Below are 12,436 nucleotides of genomic sequence, written 5' to 3'. Positions count from 1 at the left end.
GCTTTCTCCAACATTATTACTTTCTTTTACAATGTGCGGACTAAGACCATGTCCAGTGCTTAGGTGTGACCTTACCAAGGTTTGAACTCTATACCCTGGATGTAAAATGGTCATTTTGTAGCATTTTTAAAAGGTTTGCCAATTCCCAATGTTGCCTTTAATTATTTGTTCTCCTGTATCTCTAAATTGCACTTTTGATCTCTCACATTCAGTTTCTTATTTTCTCCTACCCAGGTGATGGTTCTATTTTTACTGTCAAAGTGGATCATCTCTTTGTCTATCTATGGTGCAGTTCATTTACTGCTTGACTGCCCAGTCTCTAAATTTTGAATAATCATCTATGAAATAAATGCAGAAACTTCTGGAGATACTCAGCAGGCAGCATTTGTCGAGAGATTTAATGTTTCAGGTCTGTGACCTTGTATGAGAACTGGGAAAGTTAGAACTGTAATAAATTTTGAGCATGTGAAAATGGAGAACAGTGCAGACAGGGACAAAAGGAAAAGTCTGCTATACGTTGGATTGTAGGACAGTCATAGAGTCATAGAGATGTACAGCAGGGAAACAGACCCTTCAGTCCATTTCATCCATGCTGAGCAGATATCTTAAATAAAAACTAATCTGATTTGCAAACATTTGGCCACTATCTCTCTATACCCTTCCTATTCATATACACACTCATTTGTCTTTTCAATGTTGCAATTATACCAGCTTTCACCAATTCCTCTGGCAGCTCATTCCATACACCAGCCTCTGCATGAAAAGTTGCCCCTTAGGTCCCTTTTAAATCTTTCCCTTCTCATCTTAAATCTATGCCCACTTGTTTTGGACTCGTCGCCCTAGGGAAAAGATCTTATCTATTTATCCTACCCTTGGCCCTCATGATTTTATAAGCTCTGTAAGGCCACCCCTCAGCCTCTGATGCCCCAGAGAAAACAGCCCCAGCCTATTCAGCCTCTCCCTATAACTCAAATCCTCCAACTCTGGCAACATCCTTTTAGAACCCTTTCAAGTTTCACAACATCCTTCCTATAGTAAGGAGACCAGAACTGTCTTCTGTATTCCAAAAGTGGCCTAATCAATGTCCTGTACAGCTTCAACATGACCTCCCAACTCCTAATCTCTTTGCACTAACCAATGAAGGCAAGCATACCAAATGCCTTCTTCACTATCCCATCTACCTGTGACTCTACTTTCAAGGAACTATGAACCTGCACTCCAAGGTATCTGTTCAGCAACATGTCCCAGGACCTTACCATTAAATGTATAAACCCTGCCCTGATTTGCCTTTCCAAAATGCAGCACCTCATATTTATCAAAATTAAACTCCATCTGCCATTTCTCACCCCATTGACCAATCTGATCATTATCCCATTGTACTCTGAGGTGACCTTCTTCACTGTCACTACATCTCCAATTTTGGTGTCATCTGCAAACTTACTAACCATAACTCTTATGTTCACATCCAAATCATTTATATAAATGACAAAAAAGTGGACCAAGCGCTAACCTTTGTAGCGTACCGCTATTCACAAGTCTCCAGTCTCAAAAGCAACCTTCCATCACCACTTTCTACCTTCAGGCCAGTTCTATATCCAAACACCAGGTTATAGTCCAACAGGTTGATTTGGAAGCACTAGCTTTTGGAGTACTGCTCCTTCATCAGGTGGTTGTGGAGTACAGCACCATTTCGAAAGGTAGTCCAAATAAACCTGTTGGACTACCTGATGTTGTGTGATTTTTAATTTTGTGCATCCCAGTTCTCCAAATCATGACTATATCCAAAGAGCTCATTTTCTCTCTATTCCATGTGATCTAATCTGGTTAAATAATTTCTTTTAGTTCATCCTCATTCCATTATAATTTGATCTGAAAAATGTCAACCATTCAGTATTAATGGTGTATCACCTTACTTCCCAAGCTGCCTTCATATTAATAAAATTTGACTTGAAAAAACATTAAGGAAAGGACTAAACACAAGTTTGTGCACATTGTATAGCTGGGTTGCATCATGTTTCCTTAGTTCCATCTATTGATGACAATGAGAATTGCAGCAATCGGTGGACGCTCAGGTTCAAATAAGAACCACCTCCAGCTGTTTAGAAACTTTGCCACTTTGAAAGCAGATTGTCATCAACTCTGCTTTTCTGCCTATCTTAATGAAAACAAAGCCTTCAAAAGCATCTTCAGGTCCCCAGTATTAAGTTTGAGTTTAGTTGTGAAGACTGATAAAGGAGATTGAATTCAGGTAATTGATGGGTCTTCTCCTTACTAAAGATTAATCCTCCAAAAATGCATTTCAATAAGATGAGAACAACATCACTGGGACTAAACATGAAATAATCATGATATCCGAGTCCATATGAAAACAAATTAGCAGGTTTTATGCTCTGTTATCTGTAAGAAATGAGACAACTTTGTTGCATTATTTCTTGCAGGGCAAAAACAAATTCTTGCGGCATGTGGTTTCATGAATCCCTCACCGCAGACAATAATTTGCCTAAAGGCCAACAACAGAACCTTTAAACATATCAGTGAATTTAGCAAGTTACCACATGTATCAAAGTCCCCTGGCATTATTAATCACATTTCAACACATCACTTTATAAATCTCTTCCTCATACTTAATGCAATTCTTGGCAGAAACAAAATTAACATTGATTGCTTGAATTTTTTAATAGCTGCATGTTGAATGTTTCAAAAGACATTTTTGTCCTTGCTGATCACTATAGTTACCGGGTTTATTTACTGTACAAACAGGATATTCTCAAATAGCTTGAACATTGGATTTCTGGTCTCGACATAAGTCAGCCTGACTAGTTCCTTATGGCCTGCATCCTCGGAAATATCTGCAGAGGTAGTGGTTGTAATCTTCCAAACGTCTTTCCCTTCTGGAAAAATCCTAGCAAAATGCAAATATATCACCACTGCTTAAGAAATGAAGGAAATAGAAAGCGGGAAAATATAGGCCAGTTCACCTAACATCAATCTTTGGGAAAATGCTAATTTTTGTATTAAGGAGGAGGCAGGAGAATTAGAAAAAAAATGGCACAATACAGCGAGGCAGAGTCAACATGGTTTTGTGAAAGGGAAATTGAATTTGACAAGTCTGTTGAGGTTACTTGCGGCTACAGCATACAGGGTGGGGGGAGATGTCACAATACAGTGAGGCAGAGTGAAAGGGAAATTGAGTTTGATAGGTTCATGAAAGTTATTTGTGGCTTCAGCATACAGGGAGGCAAAGGGGATTCAATGCGTGCTTGGATTTCCAAAAGAACCAACTACCTGAAGAAGGCACAGTGCTCCGAAAGCTTGTGCTTCCAATATAAGCTGTTGGACTATAACCAGGTGTGGTGTGATTTTCAACTTTGTCCACCCCAGTCCAACAGCAGTACCTCCACATCAGATATTAACAGTGATCAAAAGCATGTTTGGTGAATAAAGGGGCTCATTACAATGAAGGCACCAGCCCTAACTTGTAACTTGCCTCCAAACCATACCCTCTGTGGGAGGTTTGTAAATATCATAGAGGAGAAATGTTCACACCTTCACAGCATCTGGACTGTTTTGATCTGTCTGAAACTTGTTAATGAGGCTAAATAAAAACCAAAAGAACTTCCAGCAATTTCTGTCTTTGTTAATGAGGCTAAAAGGAGAGTGGTAATAATCCTGGCATACTCTTTTCTTTTGGAGACACATGAAGCAGTTTTTCAGATTCATTAACTTTTTTAGCATCTGTCTTTCTCATTATAAAATTGAGAAAAATCTTCCGAGGGGTAAGCATAATTTGTACCAAAATGTGTCCAGTATTGAAAATGTGTTGCTGGAAAAGCGCAGTAGGTCAGGCAGCATCAAAGGAACAGGAAATTCGACGTTTCGGGCACAAGCCCTTCATCAGGAATGTGTCCAGTATTATATGGCAACACGGCCAAGTGCCTCTATAGATTCCAGCATTGACTTCCAAAATCTTTTTGGTCAGTACTGGGGCAATTTCCTTGGGTTTACCTTTTAAGAAAATCTCTCCAAACTAAATTTGCACAGATAACAGTGTGCAAGAATGTATTCATAAAATTGAGAAAGTGAGAGAGTGTGTAGGTTGAAAGGAACATGCAACAAAAGGACATAAGCTGAGACATAACTTAAGTTTCTCACTCTTTTCTTTGTGTGTGAACCTCTGGGTCAAACATGGCCAGTTCAAATTGCCAATGGCTTCCAAAATTACAGAACACTTCCATGCACTATCCTGTCTTGCAAATTGTGTTGAAACGTTACAAGCCGGAGGAACATACAGAATGCTGACAACAATCCACCCTTCTTCCCTTAAGTGTATCCATGGATACAGGGGCTGAATATCCATCCCAAACTCTTATGTGCCCCCTGGCTTAACTCTAACAGAAATGTAGTAGAAAAGCAAATGTGGAGGGCTAGCCATTAGATACAACAGGTTGTACTAATGGTTCCAAGAAATTATGTCTTTGTATGCTTAAGTTCACCAAAGCTAGTGAGGTTAAAATGGACTTATGTCAGTGAGCTCAGAAAATACATCTTGCTTTCACAACCAAGGTAATTTTCTGAGCATAAGATGACAGAAATTTCCATAAACTCCAAATTCCAAATTTAAAAACACAGGTAAAATAAAGTTGAAAAGAATTTTGAACTGAATCTGCCGTTGATTAGTCATAGAACCCGAATCATAGATTTACTGCTTGATGTAATTGACATGATAACTTGGATGTGCAGTTGATCTTCAGTGCTGCCTACCTCTGATCCTTCCACTGATTCTATTTTGTCATATTATTGTCCAACATCCAGTTTCGTAACCTGCACCAATTCATCCATCATCCTTGTACTCACTGACATACAATAGCTCCTGATCCAGCAACAATCAAGTTTGCAGCTAGTAAGTTTGTTTTCAGATGACTCTTTTCCCATATCGTTCATTATCTATGTTACCTTCTCCAGCCCTACATATCATTAGATTCTACACACTCCTCCAAATATAATAGCCTGCAAATCCCAACTTTAGTCACTCCACTATCAGTGGCTCTGACGTCAGTAATGTTGGCCTTTACGCCTTTAACTTTTTATTCTTTCTACCAGTCCCCTCCGTCAAGGAGCACCTTGAAACCAATGACTTTAACCAGTCTCCTGTTTCTACTAGGATTATTTTTTATGGGGCCCAGTATTAAATTTTGTTTGATAATGCTGCTGTGACATACTTCGGAATTATTGCTATAATAAAGCACAACTTGAATGCAAGTTGTCATTATTGTTGTGATAAGTTAGCTCCCTCCTCATAATTATAATAACATTTTACAAGTAAATGCTGTTTTTATATCAAAGTTTATTGCATGGGAGCGGTGGGACATTTCCCTCCAGCAACTAACAATGATTTGATGTTTTAGGAGGCAAACAGGAGGAAGATCTTTACGAACTGTGATAATGTGTAAACTGAAGATACCTTGAGGTAGAACTCCTAAACATCCCCTCACCAATCTTTCACAACTTATACATAAACAGCAGCAACTCAACACTGGCATCAAAACAAACAGAACAATCTAAAAGTTATGATGTGGAAATGCCGGTGTTGGACTGGGGTGGACAAAGTTAAAAACACCAGGTTATAGTCCAAAAAGTTTATTTCGAAGATATTTGGAATACTGCTCCTTTGACAGCTAACTGGTGAGGCAGGATCATGGGACACAAAAGTTATAGGAAAAGATCAAAGTGTCATACAACTGATGAGCTATATTGAACAAACCTGGATTGCTGTTCGGTCTTTAATCACTTAGAGTGGGTTGCAGGTTTTGATTCATTATTATGCAAATCACAGAACTACTTCCAAGTCACAGTCCTGGGACAACAAGGTTTTATGAAAAAAGGTGAGTGGGCGGCACGGTGGCACAGTGGTTAGCACTGCTGCCTCACAGCGCCTGAAGACCCGGGTTCAATTCCCAACTCAGGCGACTGACTGTGTGGAGTTTGCACGTTCTCCCCGTGTCTGCGTGGGTTTCCTCCGGGTGCTCCGGTTTCCTCCCACAGTCCAAAGATGTGCGGGTCAGGTGAATTGGCCATGCTAAATTGCCCGTAGTGTTAGGTAAGGGGTAATGTAGGGGTATGGGTGGGTTTCGCTTCGGCGGGTCGGTGTGGACTTGTTGGGCCGAAGGGCCTGTTTCCACACTGTAAGTCTAATCTAATCTAATCTAATCTCATAGAACATAGAATGCAGTACAGGCCCTTCAGCCCTCGATGTTGCGCCAACCTGTGAAACCAAACTGAACCTCATCTAAACTACACATTTCCATTCTTTTCTATATGCCTATCCAATGACCAATTAAATGCCCTTAAAGTTGGCGAATCTACTACTGTTGCAGGCAGTGCGTTCCACACCCCTACTACACTCTGAGTAAAGAAACTACCTTTGACATCTGTCCTATTCCAATCACCCCTCAACGTAAAGATATGTCCCCCTTGTGATGGCCATCGCCATCCAAGGAAAAAGGCTCGCACTGAACAACCTATCTAACCCTCTGATTATCTTATATGTCTCAATTAAGTCACCTCTCAATCCTCTTCTCTCTCACAAAAACAGCCTCATTTCCCTCAGCCTTTCCTCATAAGACTTTCCTCCATATCAGGTAATATTCTAGTAAATCCCTTCTGGATCCTTTCCAATGCTTCCACATCCTTCCGATAATGTGCTGACCAGAACTGTATGCAATACTCCAAATGCAGCTGCACCAGAGTTTTGTACAGCTGCAGCATGACCTCATGGCTCTGACTCTCAATCCCTCTACCAATAAAAGCAAACACATCGTATGCCTTCTTAACAACCCTGTCATCCTGGGTGGCAACTTTCAAGGATCTATGTACTTGGACATTGAAATCTCTCTGCTCATCTACACTGCCAAGAATCTTACCATTTGCCCAGTACTCTGCATTCCTATTACTCCTTCCAAAGTGAATCACCTCACACTTTATTGTATTAAACTCCATTTGCCACCTCTCAGCCCAACTCTGTGGTGTGTCTATGTCCCTCTGTAACCTGCAACATTCTTTGTCACTCTCCACAACTCTACCAACCTTAGTGTCATCCACAAATTTACTACCTCATCCTTCTATGTCCTCATCCAGATCATTTATAAAAATGACAAACGGCAGTGGACCCAAAACAGATCCTTGCGGTACACCACTAGTAACTGAACTCTAAGATGAATGTTTCTCATCAACCACCACCCTCTTTCTTCTTTCAGCTAGACCATTTCTGATCCAAACCGTTAAATAACTCTCAATCCTATACCTCCGTATTTTGTGCAATAGCTTAGAGTGGGGAACCTTATCAAACGCCTTACTGAAGTCCATATGCACCACATGAACTGCTTTACACACATCTACCTGTTGGTCACCATCTCAAAGAATTAAATAAGATTTGTGAGGCACGACCTACCCTTCACAAAACCAATGTTAAAATTGATTGAGAAAACTGAGTGGATTTTTTAGTCGAACAATTCCTTTCAATAATTATACATTTTTAGCATCAGTCCCTATCATCACACTCAAAAGTGAGCAATATAATTTTAACACTAAATAAAAGTGATTATGTGTTTTTGTTACTCGTGGAAATGGTATTTTTGGACTGCAGGGATGCTGACAACACTTCCTTTGATTGGGTCGCAGGGCCTAATTGGTTTACAGCAGTACAGGATAGATGACTATTGAAACTTAAGAAGACAAGGTTCTTGTCTAGACAAAATGTTGGTGAGACATGGTCACTAAGAATATCATTAGACCTGTGGATATAGGTCTGCCCTCCATGAGATCTTAACATGCTCTGCATTGTCCCCTCTCTAGGCTGCACAACATCATCATATTGGATAGGGTTTAATTCAGTCTGAAACATTAAGCCCCAATGCAGCAATGAAAATGTATGAATTGTGGCCTTTCTAGATAAAGGTGATCAACCAAGTCATTGATGAAATGAAAAGTACTGTGAGAGAATGACATAGCCATTACCAACTATTTGTAAATGGGAACCTGAATTAATTCCCTATCAAAAAAGAATTGTGATGCTGTTTTAAGCTTCCGTAGCACTTCTCATGTTGGCAAAGAAACGATGCACTTTACAGAAGTTAAAAAAAAGTACTTTCCATCTAAAATGATGACGAAATTCAAATGGAGTGGGGTTGTAATGGTTAAGAGTTGAGAGAATGTGAGAAGAGTTTTTTAAGAGTCAGAAGGGGACATGACTAAATGGAGTAACTAGGAAAAATTATGGCAGTTTCCAACAGCAATAAATACTTTGCACTTCCTACACACTTCATGTGCACCAATAACTGGAACTTGTGTCTTTCTCAAGAAAGCCTCAAGTGTTAAAACGGTTTCATACCATCTCACAAGGTATTTGCTTCTGCACTTCCAGGCATACCTACTGTTTGCAAGCATCATAATCTGCACTCCGTTCAGACACCTACATTAGACAGCTTTCACAATGCAAGAACAAGGCTCTAATATCATGACGAAGCTGGTAGGATCCATCAGGGGTTCTTACTTTTGCCTGCTTTCTCTTTTAACATCAATCTTAACTAATCTGAGGGCTAAGATAAATTCAAGTGCATTTTTGTAATCAGTGAAAACCAGATCATGCATTAATAAAAGTCTTTGAGGCAACTTTGGCTATGTTTGTGTGTCCAAATTCTTTATACCCACTCCCCACCCCTTCCTGCCAAGCCTGTATGAAATTATCAACAAAACATCTTCATGCCTCCAATAAAAGTCATTTTAATCTCAGTGGTCTGCCTACAAGGTTGTCAGTTAGAACTGCTATTGTAACTATTCAATCCCTCAGTTCTTATGTTCATATTTCTATTGTATTGAACAGAAATCTCTGCTTACTTGTCTGCTGTACTTTAACCTTGCCTCAGCTAGAGGGTCAGTTTACACCATACTCAGGAATGCTGTGTACAAGTTTAAGAAATAAAGACAGAAGGCTCGTGAATTACAGTGATGTTTAGAAGAGAGAATGCGTCTCCTAATTATATGTTAACAACACCAAAAACACTTTGTAGTGATTTAAATATAGCAATTAAAGTGAAAAGAAAATGAAACAGGCAGGAAATTTGCAAACAACATACAGTTGAAAACAGGTGTCTTCAAAGAAGCAATGTTATGAGCACATTAAGTGCACCAGCCCTAACCAAGTGTTACAATAATACCCCTGTGCCTTGGGATAACATATCACCTATTGTAAGACATAATTATCATAATATTTCTGTGCCAAGGATTAACGTGCCATCTATTAAACAATGTGGCAATTTTCTTGGAAGCACTGTCACTTTCATGGTGAAAAGTAAAAAAAAACTTGAAAAGTTAGGGGAATGTAATTTGATTTAATAATTTAATTGTGAAATAACTGAAAACATCTTTAGGGGAATGGTGACTGTGATATTGTATTAATGAATATGAAAATGTTGGGGTATTCGTCACGATATAGGACCTCATGTGAAAGTACGAGTCATCATGTAACAACGTGGGTTATTAAATGGGGTTGTGGTAGAGATATGAATGTGTTCATGATGGAGGAGTGTTGGACATCATTTCTGTCCCTTACCCTGACACAATTAGCCCTGATCTAAGTTTCACACCTATGGCTGACAGCTTGCCCAAAATGGAAGTTATTCATCCATTCCATGAAAATAGAGCCAGAGATAGACAAGATAGTGAATAAGGCGTTTGGTATGCTTGCCTTTATTGGTCAGTGCATTGAGTATAGGAGTTAGGAGATCGTGTTGCGGCTGTACAGGACATTGGTTAAGCCAGTATTGGAGTACTGTGTTCAGTTCTGGTCTCCCTGCTACAGGCAGCTATTGTGAAACTTGAAAGGGTTCAGAAAAGATTTACAAGGATGTTGCCAGGGTCAGCAATAGGGAGAGGCTAAATAGGCTGGGGCTATTTTTCCTGGAGTATCAGAGGCTGAGGGGAGACCTTATAGAAGTCTATGAAATGATGAGGGGCATAGATAGGGTGACTATACAAGGTAGTGGAGACCAAAACCAGAGGTCATAGGTTTAAGTTGAGAGGGGAAATATTTAAAAAGGAACTAAGGGACAACGTTTTCGTGCAGAGGCGGTGCATGTATGGAATGAGCTGCTAGAAGAAGTGGTGGAGGCTGGTACAATTTAAAAGGAAGCTGGATGGGTATATCAATAGGAAGAGTTTAGAAGGATATGTGCCAAATGCTGGCAAATGGGACTATAAGTATATATAGGATATCTGGTTGGCATGGACAAGTGGACAAGGGTCTGTTTCTGTGCTGTATATCTCTGTGACTTGAAGACTGTGTGATATCTGCATAACCTGAATACATGCCAAAGCACTCATTAGCACATTTCTTTTTGGCTTGCCAGCAGGGTAATGCATCATAATCAGCAGTGTAGATGCTAATGACCATGGGAAGTGTAATTGCTGAGATCACAGCTATTGGCACCAGTGAAGTAACTGAAGACAAGGTAATTACCAACCTCATCTTTCTCTTCTCCTTACACCTCCCCAGCAATTGTTTCTTCTGACTGAGAGGCTGCATAACATGTGAACACAGCCATCTTTCAGTCTCCTCTAACATCACACTTATGCCATCAATTGTCCCGCGTGATTTCAAAAATCCAAGAATGGGAATGTGTCCATACAATTGAAGAAGTAGAAAAAGACAATAATTTTGTTTCAGTAATATAGCTTCCTTTTCTATATGGTTGGAGAACAAGCAGGAACAATGTCATTTCTGAGGGGGAGGCCCAATACAGTCAGGTGCTGAGCTGGCCAATGTTTGAGCCTTCCACAGGCATTACTCACAAGAGGGGAAATTCCAGCCTGGAGAGCTGCTGGACAGTTGGAGGCTGGCATTAGGACGTGGATACTACTGTTGGTAATACTCTGAGATGCAGTCCCAGGATCAACAGTGAACTTCAGGATCCAGCTGAGTGAAAAGAGGATGGCCTTCATGAGGAGGGCCACTAGATAGTGGAGGGAGGAGTTTCATTGGAAAGGGCTGGGATGTCTTTCAGCATACACCCCTTCCTAATGATGGGTCTTGACAATGCAGAGTGCTTGACAATGAGTGACACCCTTCCCTATAAGGCCACAGTCAAACTCAACAGAGTTTACTGAACAGCTTTTGGGAGGTACAGGCCATCAATGTACATTTGGAAAGATCCCTGGATTACCATGAAATTCCATTGGGCTCAGGAATAATTTACCATAAAAGCTCATTATTGAACCTAATTGCTTTCCTACCACCAGCAGGCAAGGTTTCCATGTGGGCTTTCCCCAGCCTGATCCTGTTGATGTTAGAAATTCATTTCTGCCCGATTCTCCCGATCACCCTTTCGCTGTGACTGCTCTGGTCAGTTCCACTAAATCCAGGTCAATGAAAATGAGAAGATGCCATCACTCAATTTCACACTCAGATACTGGACTTTAGAAACTAAGTGAGATAGCAAGTCCAATGTGTAGGAGCCAGTGTGAGATGAAAGGGTAATGCAACTTCCAATCGCTGAGGGGTGAGGTTGTAAGCTGTTTGTTGCAGGTGACTCAGTTGGGACTTTGATGGGCTAAGCTACTCAAGGAGACTAATGGATAGATATTACCAAATAGACAGGCTGCTAGAAAACCTATGCTCAATTTCCTGGAGCCTGGATGTGCAACACAAGAAATTGCAAAAAAGCTTACTGCAGACAATATTATGGTTTAAGGCCATGTACAATTGGAAAGGGTTGGGATGTCCAATTGTCCATGGCCGATTGAGCAGATCCCTTCAGTCTCCAAGGCTGAATAACAGTGTAACAGGGACCTTGGTTATGATATGGGCAGACTGGACCTATTATGGGAGCAATGAGAAATTGCCAACAGCTTATCAAAACAGAATATTGGGATCACCTACATTAGGAAGATTTATATATATATATTTATATATATATATATAAATCGTAACATCATAAACAGAATTGTAGATAGTCAGTCACCTGTTTCTGGTTACTCCTTCACAGGCTTTTGTTGCTGGAAACAAGAGTGAGATTTTGTTGCTTTGAAATTTCAGTCCATAATTTTTGCAGTATAATTAACATGCCAATTCCCTAAATCTGTCTTTAAAGTAGATTTCTTTCTAAATCTATCAGATAATAGAATGTAACAGCCAAGTGCAATGACTTGGGTGTGTTGGAAAAGAAGTTAAGGGGTTCCTTTCTCTCCACAAGGTTTGTGCCTGTCCTATATAACACATCCTTAAGGTGCCAAGAACCATGAGACAGTGGACACTGTCTAACAGAATTGAATTTTTGTGTTTTTTTTCCTCTCTGGGAATAGTGTTTAAGCCCAACTTGGTGCACTGAAAGGTAGCCTTTTTTTCTCATCCTTTGGGGAAAGGTTCCTGGTGTTCTGAATCCAA

At 40.1% G+C, this 12,436-nt stretch overlaps 1 long non-coding RNA gene across 1 annotated transcript in view; it reads left to right on the top strand.

The window, feature by feature from the left end:
- Window positions 1-12,436, top strand: part of LOC132826911 (uncharacterized) — a 57,969-nt gene that overhangs the window by 29,648 nt on the left and 15,885 nt on the right. Inside the window, exon 2 of the long non-coding RNA XR_009645937.1 lies at window positions 10,404-10,505. This is a non-coding gene — a long non-coding RNA (uncharacterized LOC132826911). The remainder of the gene's footprint in view (window positions 1-10,403; window positions 10,506-12,436) is intronic.

This window comes from Hemiscyllium ocellatum, chromosome 23, assembly GCF_020745735.1.
Source record: "Hemiscyllium ocellatum isolate sHemOce1 chromosome 23, sHemOce1.pat.X.cur, whole genome shotgun sequence".
NCBI classification, from domain to species: domain Eukaryota; kingdom Metazoa; phylum Chordata; class Chondrichthyes; order Orectolobiformes; family Hemiscylliidae; genus Hemiscyllium; species Hemiscyllium ocellatum.
Note: the sequence above shows the minus strand (reverse complement) of the source record. Positions and strands in the feature narration are given on the sequence as shown.